The following is a 22,571-nucleotide window of genomic DNA, read 5'->3' as shown; positions in this document are numbered from 1 at the left end:
CGCAGTGCGCACACACACAATCACCCACACACCAAGTACACACTAGGGACAATTTTAGGATTGCCAATGCACCTAACCTGCATGTCTTTGGACTATGGGAGGAAACCCATGCAGACACGGGGAGAACATGCAAACTCCACGCAGGGAGGACCTGGGAAGCAAACCCGGGTCTCTTAACTGCGAGGCAGCAGCACTACCACTGTGACTTTTAATGTAGCAGCAGATATTTACAGACAGCCACAGAAAAGCAGATATGTTACTGCCAAAACGGCATTATTGCCCTGGTTATGCCATTTAAACAAAAGTCAAAGTAAGATGCCCTCCAGCTGGCTACGTATACAGTGATTTTTTCAGTGCATACACAATTTCAGCTGAAATGTGAAACTGCCCAAATTGGAAAGACTTTTCCCTAAAGCTCTCACCTTTACAATGAGAATTTTGTTTTATTCATCTCAGCCTTTATATGAAACAAGCATATTACGCATTTTCTTTTCCTCAGTCAGTGGGCAGTTTTTCTGGATATCATTTTACATGACTGCAGTATTTGCATTTCCGAGGGAACTGAGGTGTGACTGCTTTAATGCTAATGGGCTGATTCAGAATCAAACATCACCACCAGCAGCTGCGAGGTAAACACTTGGCATCTGCCACGGTGAGTTCATGCCTTACTTCTTTAAATCATAATAATAATGACAGTCATTCAAATACTCTATAGCTAAAGTAAAATTGTTCATTTTCAATTGTAAATTTAATAGAGTGTGGTTTAAGTAGTGGGTGTTTTAAATAGTTCATCTGTTCTGTATATGTAGATTACATTTATACTTGCAATTTAACATTCTCAAACCAATCAATTAATTCAGATGTTGTGGGGTGCTGGAGCCTATCTTGACAGCATTGAGTACCAATCCATGTGATTTGCAGTAGGTATGTAGTAAATTATACTTAATTCATATTTCATAATTCAAATTAATAGTTGATTTTATTGGGTATAATTATTTATAATAGATTTATGTATGGTAAATTGTACTATATATAGCATACTCCTATTAAAGTGATTACAATGAGAGCATTATATAGCATGTCATGTGTCCTATGAATAAAATTTGTAAATATTCATGAATAACTGGCACATGTACAATTAGTCTTAGTTACAGTAGTACAGCCAGCCAGCTCAAATGTGCATTTACAGAGTATCATCATAAATGTAAATATTTCTAAAGCACATGTTTATCTGAATAAAAAGGTAGTAAAAATATTCACATGTATGATTATGTTATGTACCTTAAGCAAGTATGTGGTCTCTTTATTATATTGCAAAATTATATGACACGGTACTGCCATGATAGGTTCTGACACCCCCACCCCGTATAACCATGAATTGAGTTAAACAGGTTTGAGAATATTATTTCGTATAAAATGGGTAGAATGGTGGCACTGTGGTTAGCACTGCTGTCTCATGAATCTAGCCTTCTGTGTTCAAAACTCACATCCAGTCAATGTCCTTATGGAGTTTTCATGTTCTAACTTTGTCTGTGGCTTTCCTTCAGGTTTTCTGTTTTTTCTCTCAAATCTTCAAATTTGTGCAGTTTAGGTTAATTGGCAATTCCAAATTGCCCTAATAATGGACTGGCACCCTATCAAGGGATGGTTTCTGCCCTAATACTTCCAGCATAGAATTTAATTCCCTGTGACCTAGAATTTGATTCAGTGGATTTCGGAATGCTATGTGCAAAATACATCACTTGGAAAGTAATTTATTAAAAATGGTATTTGTTTTTACATTCATAAATTAATATTGGTCTAATAAAGTGATATATTGGTCTAATAAAGTGGCTATCTGAATTAGTATTGTATACTAAAATAATACTGTTTATAATAGCTTTAGTTAATAAGTAATTAACAAACATTTTGTAATGTGTAACATATTAGTCCATGTACATTCAAATAGTTATAAATAGCTCTATACGATCATTTATATATTAGGTTATGCATTTTTAAATGTTTACAAATAATTTAACAAATGGGCAATTAAAATATTTTATCTATTCAGTAACACATTAATGAATGATATCACAACATGAACAATGTGTAGCTGATTAGGAACAAATGTCTTTAAAGATTAATTACGCCTACTTTAGTTTATCATATACCAGTTGTAAGAAGTAAAGTTAATTCTGCCCTCCAAAAAAAATGTATTTTGTATGTTTTGAGTGTATTTGAAGCAGTCATATGGCTGAGCCTAATAAGTATTTTCATCAATTCTTTTACTAATAAAGTATATAACTATATTCCATGCTAATGTATAGTAAGACATGAATCTAAGGGAAATAATAACAGTGATTAATGTACAGACTCCTCCTTAGCAGTGCTGATAAACAACAATTTGAGAAAAGCACATTTAGAAAGGAATGTTATGAATTGTTGACATTAGCTACCCCAAAGTATATTTTGAAAATACAAATACATAGTGTATCACTGGGGAATAAATTCATAGAAATGCTTAATTATTTTTTATTCAAAGTGCCAAGAAAAGGGAAAGCCTGTCTTAACTTGAAATTGTGGAATAATCAAGTGAGAATTCAGGCTATTGAGGTCAATGATCTGGTAGAATCAGTGGATCAGAGTATGTTTGATAGTGTGCTGATACAGACAATCTGCTAAAACAAAAAGTACTAAACTTTAACTTAACCAAATATTTGAACAAGACACTCTTATATTTGGAGACAGCTGTGTGGAGCAGTAGAGCAGATGTAAAATCATAGTCATTGTAAAATAAGCAGAGGAGGACATAAGACATGTTGGGATTCCAGATGGGATACCCCGTCTAATTACCAATCATTTTTAATGCAAAGAAAGGAAGATTAAACAAAGTGGCAAAACGTTCACTCTTGCTTCAGCTCTGCTGTTGTTCTTTTATGTTGTCTGGGGATGAGGCCTTGTTCGATCCGTAAGCGTCATCAGTTGTCTTTCTCCTCTTTACCCCTTCTGTGTTTTCCTTGAAATCAATCTTTACAAGAAACTCACGATGCTTGCATAATTCACATCACACATTGTTAGTCAAGTTTACATGGAGTTTTCATGTTCTAACTTTGTCTGTGGCTTTCCTTCAGGTTTTCTGTTTTTTCTCTCAAATCTTCAAATTTGTGCAGTTTAGGTTAATTGGAAATTCCAAAATTGCCCTTATAATGGACTGGCACCCTATCAAGGGATGGTTTCTGCCCTAATACTTCCAGCATAGAATTTAGTTCCCTGTGACCTAGAATTTGATTCAGTGGATTTGAGAATGCTATGTGCAAAATACATCACTTGGAAAGTAATTTATTAAAAACGGTATTTGTTGTATTTGCGTCGCGTTAATTTCTGAGGACCTGCTCAGGGGATGCGTCAAATGAACACTGGGAACGCATGGCAGCCATGATGCGGGCGCGTACGCGTTCTGAGCGTGAAGTATAAATCGGCCCTAACATAGATGCAGGGGAGTGGGACGAAATAGGGGAGGCAGTTATGAAAGTCCTGGTGAAATGCTAGAGAAAAATTGCGAAGATAAAAACTCTTTTTTTTTCATTTCACATTTCTGTAAGTAGATTGAATCAATGTCATACCATCTAAGTGCAAAATAAGTTATCCTTGAGTGGAACTAAAACCAAAATAAGTCTCTTTTACCTCTGTATTTAACTCGCCAGTCTGTGAGGTTGCTTGCAGTGCTGACTTCCCAATATAATGACAAAATTCTATGAAACAGAAGTGTAATGATTATCCCTACCCATTATTCCAGTGTGCAGCGTCTTCGCTAATTTATGCAAAGAACACAACATAACCGTCAAAGTAACACACAGTGTCAGTGAGACAGCAGCTATGGAGATCTTTTTTAGCGTGCCGGAAGCAACGGTCTATGTACAGCGTGTTTTACAGCCATTTTATCTGAGATGGCACACATTTTGTAACCCACAAATCCCAAGGCAAACCATGATTCTACCAACTACAAAAGCAATAAATGTCATACACGTGCTAAACTGTCCAAAGGGTCTTGACTACTACTTGACTACGGCTACTACTAAAAAAAAAATCAGTTTGGAGATTGCTGCTTGCAGATGCAGCACTTAGTGAGCACTCATATGCCCTCTGTCCTTTAGCTCTGTGAGAGTCCTTGTTAAACACACACCCTGGCAGCTGGACCCCTGACACATCTCCTGGCTGCTACACTGCACTCTGAGTGCTGTGTCTGCAAAACAGCAATCATGGAGCAGCTTTTATGTTGGCTTCTCCAGGTAGTCCAGTTCTTCTCAGACAGGTCTCAACCACCTGAGGAGTGTTTTTCTGTCAGGTCAGGACCCTGGGGCACAACACTGTTATTTCCACAGTGCACCAGTTTTGCAGAGTATAATTATCAAGTCATTAATGATGATGAACAAATAAGGATGGTATTGGTACAGTTTTAACACAATTTTATTGTATTCTCATTTAGGAGATGCTTATGCTTTGAATTAAATCAGTCTTGAGCTGTTAATTCAAAATTTAACTTCTCAACAGTACGTCATTGTTACTCAAAAATTGATTATATCTTTGTAGATAATAATTTGTTGCCCAAAATGAAATCTTCCAAGTACAACGCTCCGACCGTGCCCCTCAGATCAAAGCTCAAATCATTATGCCCCACATACTCACCTCGCAGCTGGTACCTTAACCCCTGTTATTAGCTGACGAAAACTGTACAGAATTTATATCCAAGCAAACTGATGTTTTTAGAGACAAACACATCCTCAGTGGTCTCTGCAGAAATACTCTGGGAAACACATTTTTATGAGGACAGATTATTTCATATCTCACCCACAAAAACAAATCGGAAACCAAGAAGGCATCAGAATTAATCAGAGAAATTACCAGAATAGATTAAGAACACTCCAGGTTTATTGTAAAAGACAGGCTCTGTAATCAGAACACAACCTTGACAACAAAAGAAATGGAACAACTAATTTTTAAATCGTGACATCTTTACTGTGAACACGGAGAGAAGGCTAATACAATCTTAGCGTAACAAATCCAGAAGCAGGTAGTTTGCAATGTAATATCAGAAATTACCAACACAGATGGAGACAAAATCATTGACCTTAACAATATAATGCAAACCTTTAGAGACTATCTTAAGTCCTTATATTCTATTCAGTTTAAAGAAGATCAGACACAATCTAATGCGTTATTCAATGCATTACAGATACCACAGCTAGAGGGATTGGATAAACCTCTGACACTCTCAGAATTACTAGATGCTATAAACTAGATGCTATATAACTTCAGAGTGGAAAAGCAGCAGGCCCTGATGGCTACCCTTCTGAATTTTATAAAAAAAAATTAAATTAATTTAGATCATCTTTTATTAGCAACATTTATAGAAGCCAGAGACAATAAAATTCTCCCCCAAACTCTCTGAAGATTTTCACCAAGCATTCAATTCTATCTGTCCTAAGAAAAATAGCAACTTACTACAAAGTGCAACATACAGACAAATCTCACTTCTGAATAATGATAAGATACTCTCCAAAGTTCTAACTAGAAAGATTGAGAAAGTGCTTCTTTCCATAATATCACAAGACTAAACTAGATTTATCAAAGGCAGACACTTAGCTTCTAATTTTCAATGCCTGCTTAATGTAATATATAGTCACCCATAAAGTCTAACACCCTGAAGATCTTCGGATGCAGAAAAAGCATTCGATATGGTTGAATAGGACTACTGTCAAATAATGCAAAGGATACCACAAAAAGTTTTGAGGTAGCCACCCCATATACTTGAAGATTTGGTAGAGCAAAAAGGAAAAAAAAACAACAATATCTCTTTACAGAGCTGAGTCCACAACTGAAGTGATTTGAAAACATACAAAATGGCTTTTTTAAAGCCGGTAATTGAAAGTGATGTCAACGGGGCCGGAACCGGAAGTAACATCATTGTGGCCAGAACCAGAAGTGGTATCATCGAGTTTATGGCGAAACCAGGTGGTGTCGTCATTGAGCCCAGGCCAAATATCCTGTAGTTGGTTTGCAAAAGAAAGAGAAATGATCGGTGCACTCTACCACCCCCTGGTCCAGCATGGTATTGCCCTCTTTTAAGCCCTTTACCTACCTCCAATGTGCATATGTGACACACTACCTATTCACTACATTGCACAAATTTGGGTTTGGCCCGAACAAATGTGCATGGTTTAAACTACTGTATATCAGTCCAGAAGCTTCAGTTTGTAGTAACAACATTATTTCAGACTACTTCATACTAGAAGTGCTGCTAGACAAGGATGCCACTTATCATCACTGCTATTTACAATCACCATTGAGCCATTGGCTGTTTATTTTCGAAATGCGTCTGAGGTAAATGGTTATTTTCAAACGAGGACTGGTCATAAAAAAATGTTAAAAAAAAATAAACCAATAAACCAGAGATGCATTGGAGACCAGGGGTAAATGGACAACTTGTTCTACTGCAGGTAGTATGGACTCAAAAACAGTTGCCCACTTGTGATCCTGGAAGTGATTGTGGAAAGACAGGGAGCAAACACTCATTTTCTGACAGCAATAAACTATCTCAAATATATAAGACCAAAAAAATAAAGTTTTTACTTTTAAATTATTTTAGTTTATTAACCTCCTTAGTATTACATTTTTTTCTCAAAAAAAAAGTAAACAGCATTGCATTTTTGGCTTGAAAAATATATTTTTTCTTAAATCTTATCTTTCTAATGTAAAACAAGCAAAATACTAAAGGTACAAAGTTAGAAGTGTAGAAAGTATTATAATCTTCTTCTTTCTGCTGCTCCCATTATGAGTTGCCACAGCGGATCACTTTCCATATCTTTCTCTCTTCTGCATCTTGCTCTGTTACACCCATCACCTGCATGTCTTCTCTCACCACATCCATAAACCTTTGCTTAGGCCTTCCTCTTTTCCTTTTCCCTGGCAGCTCTATCCTTAGCATCCTTCTCCCAATATACCCAGCATCTCTCCTCAGCACATGTCCAAACCAATACAATCTCGCCTCTCTGACTTTGTCTCCCAACCGTTCAACTTGAGCTAACCCTCTAATTTACTCATTTGTAATTCTATCCATCCTCGTCACACCTAGTGCACATCTTAGCATCTTTAACTCTGCTTCCTCCAGCTCTGTCTCCTGCTTTCTGGTCAGTGCCACCGTCTCCAACCCATATAACATAGCTGGTCTCACTACCGTCTTCTAGACATTCCCTTTCACTCTTGTTGATACCCGTCTGTCACAAATTACTCCTGACACTCTTCTCCACCCATTCCACCCTGCCTGCACTTTCTTTTTCATCTCTCTTCCACAATCCCCATTGCTCTGTGCTGTTGATCCCAAGTATTTAAACTCATCCACCTTCGCCAGCTCTACTCCCTGCATCCTCACCATTCCACTGACCTCCCTCTCATTTACACACATGTATTTTGTCTTGTTCCTACTGACCTTCATTCCTTTGCTTTCTAGGGTGTATCTCCACCTCTCCTGGGTCTCCTCAACCTGCACCCTACTATCGCTACAGATCACAATGTCATCAGCAAACATCGTAGTCCACAACTCGACTGTCAACCTGTCCATCACCATTGGAAATAAGAAACGGCTCAGAGCCGATCCCTGATGTAATCCCACCTCCAACTTGTATGCATTCGTCACTCCTACCACAGACCTCACCACTGTCACACTTCCCTTGTACATATCCTGTACAACTCTTACGTACTTCTCTGCCACTCCCGACTTCCTCATACAATACCACAGTTCCTCTCGAGGCACCCTGTCATATGCTTTATCCAGGTACACAAAGACACAATGCAACTCCTTCTGACCTTCTCTAAACTTCTCCATCAACATCCTCAGAGCAAACATTGCATCTGTGGTGCTCTTTCTTGGCATGAAACCATACTGCTGCTCACTAATCATCACCTCACTTCTTAACCTAGCTTCCACTACTCTTTCCCATAACTTCATTCTGTGGCTCATCAATTTTATTCCCCTGTAGTTACTGCAGTCCTGCACATCCCCCTTATTCTTAAATATCGGCACCAGTACACTTCTTCTCCACTCCTCAGGCATCCTCTCACTTTCCAAGATTCAATTAAACAATCTGGTTAAAAACTCCACTGCCATCTCTCCTAAACACCTCCATGCTTTCATAGGTATGTCATCTGGACCAACGGCCTTTCCATTTTTCATCCTCTTCATAGCTGTCCTTACTTCTTCCTTGCTAATCCGTTGCACTTCCTGATTCACTATCTTCATATCATCCAACCTCTTCTGTCTCTCTTCTCTTCTCTTCATTCATCAGCCTCTCAAAGTACTCTTTCCATCTGCTCAACACATTCTCCTCGCTTGTGAGTACGTTTCCATCTTTATCCTTTATCACTCTAACCTCCAGCACATCTTTCCCAGCCTGGTCCCTCTGTCTAGCCAATCGGTACAGGTCCTTTTCTCCCTCCTTAGTGTCCAACCTCTCATACAACTCATCATACACCTTTTCTTTAGCATTCATCACCTCTCTCTTCAACTTGTGCCTTATCTCCTTGTACTCTTGTCTACTTTCTGCATCTCTCTGACTATCCCACTTCTTCTTTGCCATCCTCTTCCTCTGTATACTCTCCTGTATTTCCTCATTTCACCACCAGGTTTCCTTTTCCTGGCATTAGCAGGAAAACAAAAATGCAAACCTAATACTCACAGGAAGAGAATCCAGGATTTGGGAGTTATGGAAGTGGGCTTTGCTTTGGTGCTGTGGAGGGTAAGTGAGTGACCCAAACCAAGTAACAGACAAGGCTTCGAAACTAATTGCAGGCCTCGAGGTGTAGTAGTCTTATTGTTTTGCATTTATTCATTTTGTATTTTGTGTTCTCCTTGCATTCTGCCCCCTCCTTTATTATTTTAAGTTAATCAGAGCACATTTTTTCCTTCTTTTTTAACATGTCGTTCCTACAATATAGTTTATTTATATTTTAGTTTTTGCATTTTGTTCCCTACACTATGAGACATGCAGTTTCTTTGATTCCCTCAGTGAGGTAAAAATGAGAAGTGAACTGCCACACGATGGTTAATCCTAGTAAAGAAATACTTCAGAAATTGTTAAATAAAATTGAAGTCATTTACTGTGAAAGCAGAATGAACTAAACCAGGAAGTATCTTGGTAGTTAAATGTCGAGATTAAGTACTTGACAGCATTTCAAGTTTAAACAAACCAAAAAGGAACAATATACTAATAATACCATCGCACAATTTTGGCATTTAAACTACAAGGTCTTTTTAAAGTTGTCAGTCAATAATTATCCCACTAACAAATGACTGCATTTCCTAGGAAATTTTCTTTTATTGCCAGATGGCTTATAAAAACAAATTTTATCAATTGTTCAACAAGAGATCACCTGAAAGTCACAAGCTTATGTTTTATTTTTTAATCACAATGATGATCTTTCATCTCTTGAGTATTCAAGGAATGTTAAAAGATTGATGAGATTTAACTAGGATGTAACGGCTGTCACGTCAGTGAAATGTTTACACAAAAGAACTACTAAGTACCTTTTGTTAAAAAAATAAGGAAGTTTTTTTTTTTAATTTTTTGTCAGGCAAAGTGTATTTTATAGTTAAGACTTTAATCTGGTTGCGTGCTCCAAACTTTGAAGACTGCTCCTCACATTTGACATTTGAGTTTCTTAATCCATGTCAGGGTCACTAGGGGCTGCAGTGTATCCTGGCAGCATTGGGGACATGGCAGAGACCATCCCTGGACAGGCCATCATGAGACTCCCTCACACACACTCTTTCGCACAGGGCCTGACTAATCCTGCACAATGCACCAGTTCATTGTAGGACCCATTCTCACACACTCACAGACACTGTAATAAAGAGACAAAATACTCATAAAGGTTTGGGGTTTTCTGGCCCCGTATACTGCAAACAAATGAGCCAAAGTAGATTGATACAAGAACAGTTCATCTAACAGAGACTGCTGGAATGGTGGAATGGGGGAAGATTTATGGTGAGGGACCGGAAATGAAGAGTGATGAATGCTGGGAAGGAACCGAGATGGATTCTGGGATTGATGACATCATCAGGACTCGACAGAGGGAGGGCGGAAGTGGTGATGCGTGATCAGGAAAACATAGCAGGATCATGGCAGTGGCGCGTCTTTCTTTCTGCAGAATAAAGGAGAGAGAGGTTAGTATCCCGCCAATCTCTTCTGGCATGTGCTTTCACGTTACAGTTTAGGTCCTTACGCGGCCCCCTAATCGCATGTGCATGACAACACATACAAAGCCAGTTTGGAATGTCCAGTTAAACAAACTGGCATTTCTTTGGGATCTGGAAGAAAAACCAGAGGACACGAGAGAAAAGCCCAAGGGAGATCACACAGACTACACACAGATAACATCAAGGTGTGAGTTTTAAAACTAGGATGCTAGGTCTGTGCACTACAGTGCTACCCTGGTCTCGTTACATTAATTGCTTAAGTTTGTCCAGTTACAAATATTGACAACATAGTAGAAGGACATTTAACTTTTATCCTGCTTTTTATTTAATGTGTTAGAAATGCACTGTGTGTTGTTTTTCTTGTGTAACATTTTGAGCATCAAACTACCAAATCTCCTGGTGTTTTAACATGAACACATTTAATGAATGCAGAGGTGGAGCCAAGGAGAGTCTGAATGGCCAAACTTAACAAAATTCATAATACAGAAAAGCAGCCAATGATTAGATTCAATATCATAGAAAGCCACAACCTACCCTGTTTGGCATGCATGGCAAATGTGCAGTGGAAAGAATTTTCCATTTTAATTTCCCAACTCGGTCTGTGCATAAGCCATGACTCTACCCTTATGCCCTGCACAGAAGCCCACTGAGTTTCTCAGTTTCTCCATTTCGTCCCACATTTTATATGTTAATCTATTCACCCATTTTCTAACACAGTTATTCTGTTTAAGACCAAGGGAAGCCAGTGCTAATCTAGGCAGCAATGAGGGCACACAGGAATCAAGCATGGACAGAAGTAACACTCCATCGCAAGGCACATTCAAAGTGACCCATCTGGAACCGCCAATCAAGTTGATATTTAACTGTTTGGATATGGGAGGAAAACTAACACAGAGCCATGGGCAATGTACAAGCTCCATACAGTGTCTAGGCCTGGAATTTGAGCCCAGAATGCTGGGTCTCGAGGCAGTGTCACTAACCTATGTAACACATATAAACACTGCAGCTGACGGCCACGGTCCGACTGAGAAGTAAAGAGAAAATAAAGTACGGAAAGTGATTCGGCTGTTGGGGACACTGTATATAAATAAATTCACGTGAGCTTTTTGGACTTGTGCTTCTAGCGCAGGGGTGGGCAAACCTTTTGGCTCAGGGGCCACATTGACTTTTAAAATTTGACAGACGGGCCGGGCCAGCACTAGATGCATACATATCAAATATAAACATAAAAAAGGCATTACAGTGTTAATATTTACATTCACTTTTAGTGGGAACAGTGTTGTCGATCACCCTTTTTTGCCAGTGCATCGAAGTCTGGTGTTAGTTTTGTTGTGGCAATTCTCAGACATAAGACACCCAGGTAAAGCTGGATCCTCCCCCTCCCGGACATCCCCCTCCCCCATGGTGGAACTGCTGCATGTTCCGGCCCTCTTCCCGGCAGCGTACATGCCAGGACCCAATCCCCAAGGCCCCACCCATATCACCATCCGGGGACGGCTGCCCCCATACCCTAAGCCACCTGAAGTGACTTCCAAAAGCAGAGAACCGACAGTAGAATTCTCCATGCAAGGCATCCAGTGATTTCCTGTATTTTTTCACAAGTCGAGGGGCCTCCTTCAGCGTAGCCAGTGTGGGGAAATGAACAAATAAGCTGTTTGACATTTGCTTTGAGAATAAAGCTAGCTTGGTTTTGAAGGCTCTGACGTTTGTGTACATTTCATGCACAAACTGGTCTTTCCCTTGTAGCTTCACGTTCAGCTCATTCATGTGTGTCAGTATGTCCACAGCAAAAGCTAAATCACAAAGCCAATCTGTATCACTTAGCTCAGGAAAATTGTCAAATGAGATAATCTCCTGTTTGAGCTCCCACACTCATCGACATACTTTCCCCAAACGTAACCAGCGGACATTGGAGAGGTAAAGCAAGACCTGGGGCCTCATGTATAACGCCGTGCGTAGAACTCGCACTACAACATGGCGTAAGCACAAAAGCCGAAATGTGTTTACGCACAGAAAAATCCAGATGCAGGAATCTGTGCGTACTCCAACTTCCACGTTCTTCCATTACATAAATCCCGATCAGCGTGAAAACTAGCGCTTGTGCACGCGCATTATGTAACGCCCCAAATCCTCCCAGAATTACGCCTATTTGAATATGCAAATCAATATAAATCGCCCTTAAGCGCAGCCTTCTGTGAAAAGACAATGGGAAAAGCACGGGGAAAATATAAGAATTTCAGCGAATACCAAGTGGAGGCAAAGGAAAAACATACTATTTGTTCAAATAAACCGTGGTATAATCAACAAAAGGAAGTTGATCGAGTGACATAGCGTGTTGGAGAAACTTGAAAGCTCACATTCACAAAATCGCACAGTGCCGGAAATAAAAAAGAACTCACATATCAAAGTTGCCGTGAAAAGAAGAGTTGTAAGCCCACTGTCTGAGTGTCATATGAAAGTTTATTAGGGTACAGAGAAAAAAGGCACACGGTGGGGAAAAAGCATGAAATGTCAACTTCAATCTCGACATTTCCACTTTAATCTGTAGTTTATTTTGTCATTTAGTAGAACATTATAAACTTCATCTTAAAATCGTTTAATTAACCAGTTTCTCAAATCACAATAATTAAAGTAGCACGTTAAATGCTTTGTTTTGTATTTGATCTTCTACTATGTGCTCTATGTGTGTGAATCACTACTTGCTTCTTAAACCGGCTCTCTTCCTCCAACTGGACACAGAGTCCATTACATTCGTGATATTACAGCTCTCTGAATAACTAAAATACTGAGATGTATACGTGATGTCATTTTCATGATGATAGGAGTTAAAGCACGTTATTAAACATGTGTTTCACTTCGATGAAATAATTTATTGCTGCAGTACTCAGGGGCGGCTCTAGGCTTGTGGTGGCACTGGGCAGTGGAAGAATCGGTGGCTCCTTGTCGGCCAATGTCAGTAAGGTAGCTTATGCACAGTGGATGGCCACGTCCGTTGTGGATACTGCACAGCAGCCTCGTGCTCATGACAAGCATTTATCTTTGTTGAAATTTGTCGCTGCGTTTTTAGCTGTGTTGTTATTTTCTCTTTCTGTTTTATATTCAATATATATTGGCATGGCGCCCAGTGCTTTTCTTTCCCCAAGTAACCGATCGCCATACAATCAGCTCTGTGATAGAAGTTAAGCCATCTGTAAGCTTAGCGCCGATTCTTCAAAACGTTTAAAGAACATTGAAATATCTTCGTAGTACATGTTTAATTATTCTATCCTTCACGACACTCCCAGTGAAGAATATAGATTATTTAAATGAAGTTAAAGTTTTATGTGTATAATTTAACAAACATATTTTGCTGCATTTCACCTTAAAAATGATATCGTCATCATATGTAAATACGCGCTTAATAAAGTGGCTCAGGTTGTGAGATATTATAACTGTAGTGCAAGTTTACAGTGGGGTGATTGTACTTATAAGTACAAACAGTTCTACAAGGAGCAATTGATTGAGTGCATTTAAAGTTCTTGGGATTAAACTGTTTCTGAACCGCGAGGTCTGTACAGGAAAGGCTTTAAAACGTTTTGCCGTGGCTGAGACAGCGTGTCCTTGAAGCTGTATACCGATAATTCTCTTTCTGATCAGCTGCTGCTGTGATTCACACTCAGATACAGTGATATAAATACTCCGAGTCGTGCAGTGAGAGTAATATGGAAAAAGATGATCCGCTGTGGCAACTCCTAACGGGAGGAGCTGAAAGAAGAAGAAGAAGAAGAAGTGAGCAACGCTAAAGCAGTTCTGGTATTTGGAATACTATGGCTGTTCCCTGGACCATTATATTGTTACGAGTTAATTACAATCAGATGCATTACACTAATAAACAATATGCAGTTAGTTTCTGTGTATTTATAAAGCCGCGTCATGAAAATAAAGAGTAACCACACAGGAACAGTAGCATTGCTTTGACGCTGGGTGCCGCCAGTTCGCAAAACCGAGCAGAGAACTTGCGTACGACAAGGCATGAGGTACCGTGGAAAAGTGCGTGGCTTTACGCCAAGTGTAGGTTTTATACATCGCGATTTGAACGTGGAAAAGTTCTTACGCAACATTTCTGTGCGTACGCACCGTTTATACATGAGGCCCCTGGTGATCAGCGTCAATTTCTTCAAGAAACTTAATAAACTGACGATGTTGAAGTCCCCTCACTCGAATAAAGTTAACGAGTTTTACAACTGGCTTCACTATGTAGTCAAGCTGCAATACGGATTTACACAGTGCTCCCTGGTGGATTAGGCAGTGTAAGAAAATTACCTTCTGCTCAGGGTTGTCCTCCTTCACCCTCTTTGGGATTCTTCTAAGCAACCCAATGTTTTTTCCAGTCAGATTTGGCGATCCATCTGTGGTAACGTTGGCGAGTGTACTCCAAGGTAGCTTGTACCTATTGATGACCCCCGACACACTGTCATACAAGTCCTCTCCCCGCGTTTACCCCTTTAGTGATTCCATGGCCAAAAACTCCTCCGTTATCTCAAAATCGTCATTAATCCCTCTGATAAAATTTGAAAGCTGAGCAGTGTCCTTTATGTCATTACTTTCGTCCAGTGCCTGGAATATAATGTAAATGACTCTGCTTTTTTGTTTAACTTGCTAGCTAAGTCTTCGTCAATTAGCTCAACACGGCGAGTCACTGTCCTGAGTGATGAGCTAATTGTTTTCAAATTTGTTCTTGCTCTCAGGCCACAAGATACCTGCTGTCTCTACCATGCATTCTTTGAGAAACTCCCCTTCGGAGAAAGGCTTGCTGGTCTTTGCTAATTTGAATGCCAGCACATAACTTGCCTTCGTGCTTGATTCTTAGATGGCAGTTTGTCAGATAAAGATGTTTTGCTGAGCCAGCAAACTAGCTGCCAACCTCTGAGTGGTAGCCGTCCCTTCTTGCGCTGACTGGTTGTTAGCATAATGGTGAAAAAGTGACGGCTGATGTTGTATTCCTTTAAAACCACAACAGTTTCTTGGCAAATAAGACATACAGCCTTTGACCGGACTTCAGTGAAAAGGTATTTGGTTGTCCATTCCTTATTAAACACTCAGCACTCACTGTCGACTTTTCTTTTCTTTGGCCCACTCATTGTTGCAGATGGGTTCAGAGCAGCAGCAGAGTAATAACAGAGAGTAGCCCGGGCTCCTCAAAATCAAGTCAATGTATCACTGCGCCTAATGTGCCACCTGGTGAAACACCAGGCATTACAGGACAAGGTCAAATGAATGCAGTCATAATTATGATATGATTTGATTTGGGCAATTCTGTACCAATCTTCGGCAGGCCGGATTAAAAAGACCAATGGGCCGGATGTGGCCCGCGGGCAGTAGTTTGTCCACCCCTGTTCTAGCATCTGTCTGTGTCAGGTTAGCACATTATAGCACCACCTATCTTCCATAGCACATACAATCAGTTTTTTTCTCAGTGATGCACCAGCAAATTTCTAATAAGTAAAAGTTTGGATAGCCTCTTCTACTTGACGTTCAGCAGAGATTAAGGAAAGATTTCACCTTTGGAGGCGTCAACTGAAATTCGCTTCCAATTCCTGCAGAAAAATACTACCAATAGATTGTCAAGGGAAAAATTGTGAATGATCAGGAAATGAAAATGCCAAAAATCAAAGTCAACATGGTCAGAGGTCAAAATCAAAGTAATGCTAAATTTGAAAAATTGTCAAAATACAGTAGAACCTCGGTTTGCGAGCATAATTCGTTCCGGAAACGTGCTCGCAGTCCAAAGCACTCATATATCAAAGTGAATTTCTCCATAAGAAATAATGGAAACTCAAATAATTCGTTCCACAACCCAAAACTATTCATATAAAAATGATTAATACAAAATATAAAGTAAAAATACATAAAAAACAAATTAACCTGCACTTTACCATTAAAAAGAATCATGGCGGGTGTGAGTGAGTTTCTAAACTCTTGTGGGATTCCACCCAACGGGACAACTTGCAGAAGAGCGTCCCAAAGCAATCGCAGTCTCCCAGCGCTGTAGCAGTTCTCCGTATAAGCGCATCCAAAAAGATCGCAGACATGCTGTAAGCGCCTGCCGTCGATGGGTGATATAAGGAACATTATAAAGATCCCGCTACAATAAATAACAGCGCTGTTGCTGTTTCAACTTGAATAAAGCTGGTGGTGTTAAAGTACTGAGACTGAGCTTCGTGTTTTGGGGCGCAAGATGGGGACTCGCACTTCACAGCACACACATGCGCATGACAGCGCGCACTCACACACACACACACACACACAGTCACAATGCTGTAGTAAACAATATACGCTCGTACGGATGTTGACTATATGAGTGAGGCACGCAGACTCAGACGGAGAATAGGAGACGATTGCCCTCAAGAGAAGAGAGAGAGAGAGACAGAGACAGAGACGTGCACGAGCGAGAAAAGAACCATCAGCTCAGTTGTGATCACATGATGCTCAGCAGACAAAGTGTTAAAGGAGCGCCATCAGAGCAGAAAATGTCAGAGAGAGCACTCGCTAAGAAAAGCAAACAATCAAAAATCAATACATGCTTTTAAGTATACAGAAGCACCGATAAGCGGCATTTTGTAGAGGAGCGTCCGTGTCCTCTGTGCAAACAGCCCTCTGCTCACACCCTCCGTCAGGCAGAGAGCGAGAAAGATAGAGAGAAGCAAACAAGCCACGCTGAAGCATATCTTATAGCATTGAGGAGTTTTAGTTAATATGTAATACATGCTCTGATTGGGTAGCTTCTAAGCCATCCGCCAATAGCGGCCCTTGTATGAAATCAACCGGCAATCAAACTGAGGAAGCATGTAACCTAAATTAAAAGACCCATTGTCCGCAGAAAGCGCAAACCAGCGACAAATCCATGATATATATTTAGATATGCTTACATTTAAAATCCAGATAGAGTGAAACCGCGAAGTCAAAGCGATATAGCGAGGGATTAGTATCCATACTACTCGTATTGCAAGACATCGCTCGTTTATCAAGTCAAAATTTATTAAAAAAAATAATAACAACATGTATGTAGAACATTTTCATACTTAAAAGTAACTCACAGTGCTTTACAATAATACTGTATCTAATCAGTAATCAAAAAGAAAGTAAAAAAAGCTAAAGAACAACTATTTATAAATATACAGTAAAACAGTAGCAATGAGAAACTAAATGTCCAGTTTAGGTCAGAAGACAAAAGAGGGAAAATAAAAACCCTACCTGGAAGAATATAAACTTCTAAGGGTATAAAGTCAAAAGAGCTCCCAGCCCCTTCTATTCTGCAAAACACAAATGTGTCACCATGAGCAGGACTGAAGTGAACTTGTTCTTGATTGTATCCTGTGCAGTTGTGAAGGGTCTATGGCAGGGCTATACAATTATAAATTCCAAACCAAGAAAGTGAGCTGGGCCCAACATTTTCAGCAGCTGGTAAGCAGCAGATAATGACAAACTTTAAACCAACATAGCTAAATGTATTGAAAAACAACTAAGGTTTATTCATTGTTTCCCTTTTAAATTTGGTCACATCTGACACAGGCACATCACAAAATGTAGAAATAACACTACAAAAGCTATAACTGAACAGAATCTGAGATAGTAGCAATACTTTTTTCTACTTTTGAAACATTTAAGAATATTTTAATACATTTAGGTCACACCATGTAGAAATGACAACACTTTTTATACATAGTCCTTTTCAGGGTACCATATTGTTTGGGACACAGCAATGGCAGGTATATTAAAGCAGTCATGTTTACTTTGTTGCATATCCCTGACATGCAATGACTGCTTGAAGTCTGCCATTCATGGACATCACCAGGTGCTGAGGATCTTCTCTTAAGGTTTCTTTTCAGCATATGAAAGGCATGTTCAAGATTTAAATCAGGTGACTGGCTTGGCCACTCAAGAATTTTCCGTATTTTAGAAAAACTACTCTGTTGTCTCAGCAGTATGCTTGGGGTCCTTATCTTGTTGTTGGATGAAGCACAATCCATGAGTTTGGAGGCATTTACTGGAATGTGAGGAAATAAGATGTTTCTATACGCCTCACACTTCATTGTGCATCTGCTGTCAGCAGTAATATCATGAATGAAGATAAGTGTGTCATTACCTGTGGCAGCCATACATGCCCAAACCATAACATCCCCACCACCATGTTTAACAGATGGGCAGTTCCTTTTTGTCTGCATACTTTGCTCTTGCCATCACTCTGTTTCCTGGTTCATTTTTGTCTCATCTGCCCACAAGACCCTTTTTCCAGAATTCTGCAGGCTTTTTTAAGTACTTTTTTGCAAACTGTAATCTGGCCATCTAGTTTTTGTGGCTAACTAGTGGTTTACATCTTGCAGTGTGGGCTCCATTCATGAAGTCTTCTGCAGGTAGTCATCTCTGACACATACACATCTGCCTCCTGAAGACGGTTTCTGATCTGTCAGACAGGTGTTTGGGGCTTTTTCTATACCATAGAAAGGATTTTTCTTTTGTCAGCAATGAAGGTCTTCTTTGGGCTACCAGTCCCTTTGTGATTACTGTAATCCTAAGGTGTTACCAATGTCTCTAATGGTTTTATTCTTGTTTTTCAGCCTAATAATGGCTTCTTTGACTTTCATTAGCACAACTCTTGTTCTCATGTTGAACAATGGCAATTGCAGACTCCAGAACTCGAGGTATTTTATGCATACACTAATGAAATAATGAAAAACACTTGAGTAATCACAAACAACTGTTACTATAATTGTCCCAAACATTATGGTGTCCTAAAATGGGAGGACCATGTTGAAAAAGTGTGGTTATTTCTATGTGTTCTGGCTGAAATATTTGTAAATACCCTTAAATGTAAGTCAGCAATGTGCACTTTAATCATGTCTGAATTATTTGATTTGTGAGAACTTTAGGACAGGAGGTCATACTTTACAGTTCTCATAATGACACTTTCAGCAGCATTTTGAATGAACTGAAGGCTGCCTATACTGTGGAATGAGTTGAGCAGCCTATGAATTAAGCATTGCAGTAGTCAGTTCTGCTAGAAACACAAATGCATGAATTAGTTTCTCAGTTTCAGTTATATTTAAAAATTATCATAGTTTTCCAATATTTTAAGCTGGAAAATTGGTTTTAGATGGTGTTGTAATGTGATTAAAATACAGACTGGGGTCAAAGATAACAACTTCCATGCTGATTCAGTAAAACTAATGTTTAGGCCTACTGGGCTAGAAATGACAGAACATTACGGTCTGTATCATTCCCCACAAATTCATATACTCTCTATATATATAGATACTCAGCAAAAAAAGAAACGTCCTCTGACTTTCAACTGTTTTTACTTTTAGTAAACTTAATGTGTAAATATTTGTATGAACACTAAAAGAGTCAACACCATAAGACATAAACTAAAAATGTTTCACAATGTGTCCCTGAATGAAGGGAGGCTCAAAATCAAAAGTACCAGTCAGTATCTGGTGTGGCCACCAGCTGCTTGAAGTACTGCAGTGCATCTCCTCCTCATGGACTGGACCAGATTTGTCAGTTCTTGCTGTGAGATGTTACCCCACTCTTCCACCAAGGCACCTGCAAGTTCCTGGACATTTCTGGGGGGAATGGCCCTAGCCATCGATCCAAATTGATCCCACTCCAGGGTACAGGCCTCGGTGTAACGCTCATTCCTTCGACGATAAACAAGAATCCGTCCATCACCCCTGGTGAGACAAAACCGTGACTCATCAGTGAAGAGCACTTTTTGCCAATCCTGTCTGGTCCAGCGAAGGTGGGTTTGTGCCCATAGGCGGCGTTGTTGCTGGTGATGTCTGGTAAGGACCTGCCTTACAACAGGCCTACAAGCCCTCAGTCCAGCCTCTCTCAGTCTATTGCGGACAGTCTGAGCACCGATGGAGGAATTGTGTGTTCCTGGTGTGACTCGGGCAGTTGTTGTGGCCATCCTGTACCTGTCACGCAGGTGTGATATTCGGATGTACCGATCCTGTGCAGGTGTTGTTACACGTGGTCTTCCACTGCGAGGATGATCAGCTGTCCTTCCTGTCTTCCTGTAGCGCTGTCTTAGGTGTCTCACAGTGCGGACATGGCAATTTATTGCCCTAGCCTCATCAGCAGTCCTCATGCCTCCCTGCAGCATGCCTAATGCACGTTCACGCAGATGAGCAGGGATCCTGGGCATCTTTCTTTGGGTGTTTTTCACAGTCGGTAGACAAGTCTCTTTAGTGTCCTGCGTTTTTAGAACTGTGACCTTAAATGCCTACTTTCTGTAAGCTGTTAAGGTCTTAACGACCATTCCACAGGTGCATGGTAATTAATTGATTATGGTTAATTGAACATGCATGGAAAACATTGTTTAAACCCTTTACAATGAAGATCTGTAAAGTTATTTGGGTTTTTAAAACATTATTGTTGAAATACACAGTCCTGAAAAAGGGACGTTTCTTTTTTTGCTGAGTGTATATATATATATATTTGTAAGCGAAAATTTGTGATACGGTTTGCATATTTGTAGTTGGAAATCCACAAAGGGAGAAAATGAATCACATATCTTAAATTAGTTTTTTAATTCATCTAACTGTAACTCAGTACACACCGAAACTGTGGATACACTACATTGACAACACATTTAAGTGACTAGCTAAATGATTTTTATAACAACATCAATGCAGTATTCCCTGTGATCCAGTTTACTATAGAAAAACAAATAAACTGACGCATCAATTTCTTGGACATATCCATTGAGAGGTAATGACGCCACACTGATTACAGGTGTTTATCATAAGGAATGTTATGCAGACAAAATGTTACACTTTGCTAGCAATCACCCCTCATCACGTAAACGGAGCTGTGTTAAAACACTATTCAGAAGAGTTCACACCCATTGCAATACCAAGGAGACTAAAAAAAATTAAAGTTGTTGTCATTTCCAACTGTTCACATCAAACAGCTGCCCAAAGACATTCATCAGACAATGCTTACATATGAGACGCCAGAGACCCCAGCAAACAATTGACTCCAACATGACTCCCCATCCCACCTGGTATCTGAAGGTACAGCACGTATCCTGCTCAGATTATGCATCAGAGTAGCACACAAGCCTACAAACGTGCTGTGCACCGTTCTTTTTCATTCTAAAAGCAAGAAATCAGCAGCAGACACACAGAACACGGTTTATAGCATGTGGCAGACATCAAAAACATTTGCCACACATATACAAGAACATCGCAATGCAGTCAGAAGAAAGGACCCATGGTCTTTGATATATACACACATACAAGTTCAGCCGGATACACATTTAAATGAGACTCAGTGCAAGTACCAGAGAACTGGCTGAAATGTGGCTATCCGATGAAAATGCCATTAATATACATTTGGACATGAACTCAACATATGCAGGCTTGAAAAGAAGAACATGCACATATAAAAAAGACTTTATATGCTATATATTACTTTGGATTCTTGGAAGTCTAATCATGTTCCTCTGATGATGATTCTGTTTAGAAGTCGAAAGCTTAGGAATAAAAAAACAATTTTAAGAAGTCATTCAATTTCTCCCTTTGTGGATTTCCAGGTACAAATATATATATTTATATATATTATGTGTGTGTGTATGTGTATATATATATATATATTTCTAATTTTGGTTGTGTACATTACCACAATGAATTTTAAATGAAACAACTCAGATGCAGTTGAAGTGCAGACTTTCAGCTTTAATTCAATGGGTTGAACAAAAAGATTGCATAAAAATGTGAGGCAACTAAAGCATTTTTTTTACACAATCCCTTCATTTCAGGAGCTCAAAAGTAATTGGACAATTGACTCAAAGGCTATTTCATGGACAGGTGTGGGCAAGTCCGTCGTTATGTCATTATCAATTAAGCAGATAAAAGGCATGGAGTTGGTTTGAGGTGTGGTGCTTGCATGTGGAAGATTTTCATGTGAACAGACAACATGCGGTCAAAGGAGCTCTCCATGCAGGTGAAAGAAGCCATTCTTAAGCTGTGAAAACAGAAAAAACCCATCCGAGAAATTGCTACAATATTATGAGTGGCAAAATCTAAAGTTTGGTAAATCCTGAGAAAGCAAGCAAGCACTGGTGAACTCAGCAACGCGAAAAGACCTGGACGTCCACGGAAGACAACAGTGGTGGATGATTGCAGAATCATTTCCATGGTGAAGAGAAACCCCTTCACAACAGCCAGCCAAGTGAACAACACTCTCCAGGGGGTCGGCGTATCGATGTCCAAGTCTACCATAAAGAGAAGACTGCATGAAAGTAAATACAGAGGGTGCAAGCCACTCATAAGCCTCAAGAATAGAAAGGCTAGAC

At 39.7% G+C, this 22,571-nt stretch overlaps 1 protein-coding gene across 3 annotated transcripts in view; it reads left to right on the top strand.

Annotated features, from left to right (window-relative positions):
• Positions 1 to 597: 597 nt before the first annotated feature.
• LOC120536258 (interleukin-13 receptor subunit alpha-2-like) overlaps positions 598 to 22,571 on the top strand; it is a 59,984-nt gene continuing 38,010 nt past the window's right edge. Inside the window, exons 1-2 of one of the 3 annotated variants that reach the window (XM_039764579.1) lie at positions 616 to 652; positions 861 to 924. The gene's annotated coding sequence lies outside the window, so the exon portion shown is untranslated. Of the gene's footprint in view, positions 653 to 860; positions 925 to 10,135; positions 10,199 to 22,571 lie in introns of those variants that run through there. The other 2 variants (XM_039764578.1, XM_039764581.1) reach the window with 2 other exon arrangements.

This window comes from Polypterus senegalus, chromosome 10 (genome assembly GCF_016835505.1).
Source record: "Polypterus senegalus isolate Bchr_013 chromosome 10, ASM1683550v1, whole genome shotgun sequence".
Lineage (NCBI taxonomy): Eukaryota > Metazoa > Chordata > Cladistia > Polypteriformes > Polypteridae > Polypterus > Polypterus senegalus.
The sequence above is the reverse complement of the archived record's forward strand: the minus strand, read 5'-3'. Positions and strand labels throughout refer to the sequence as shown.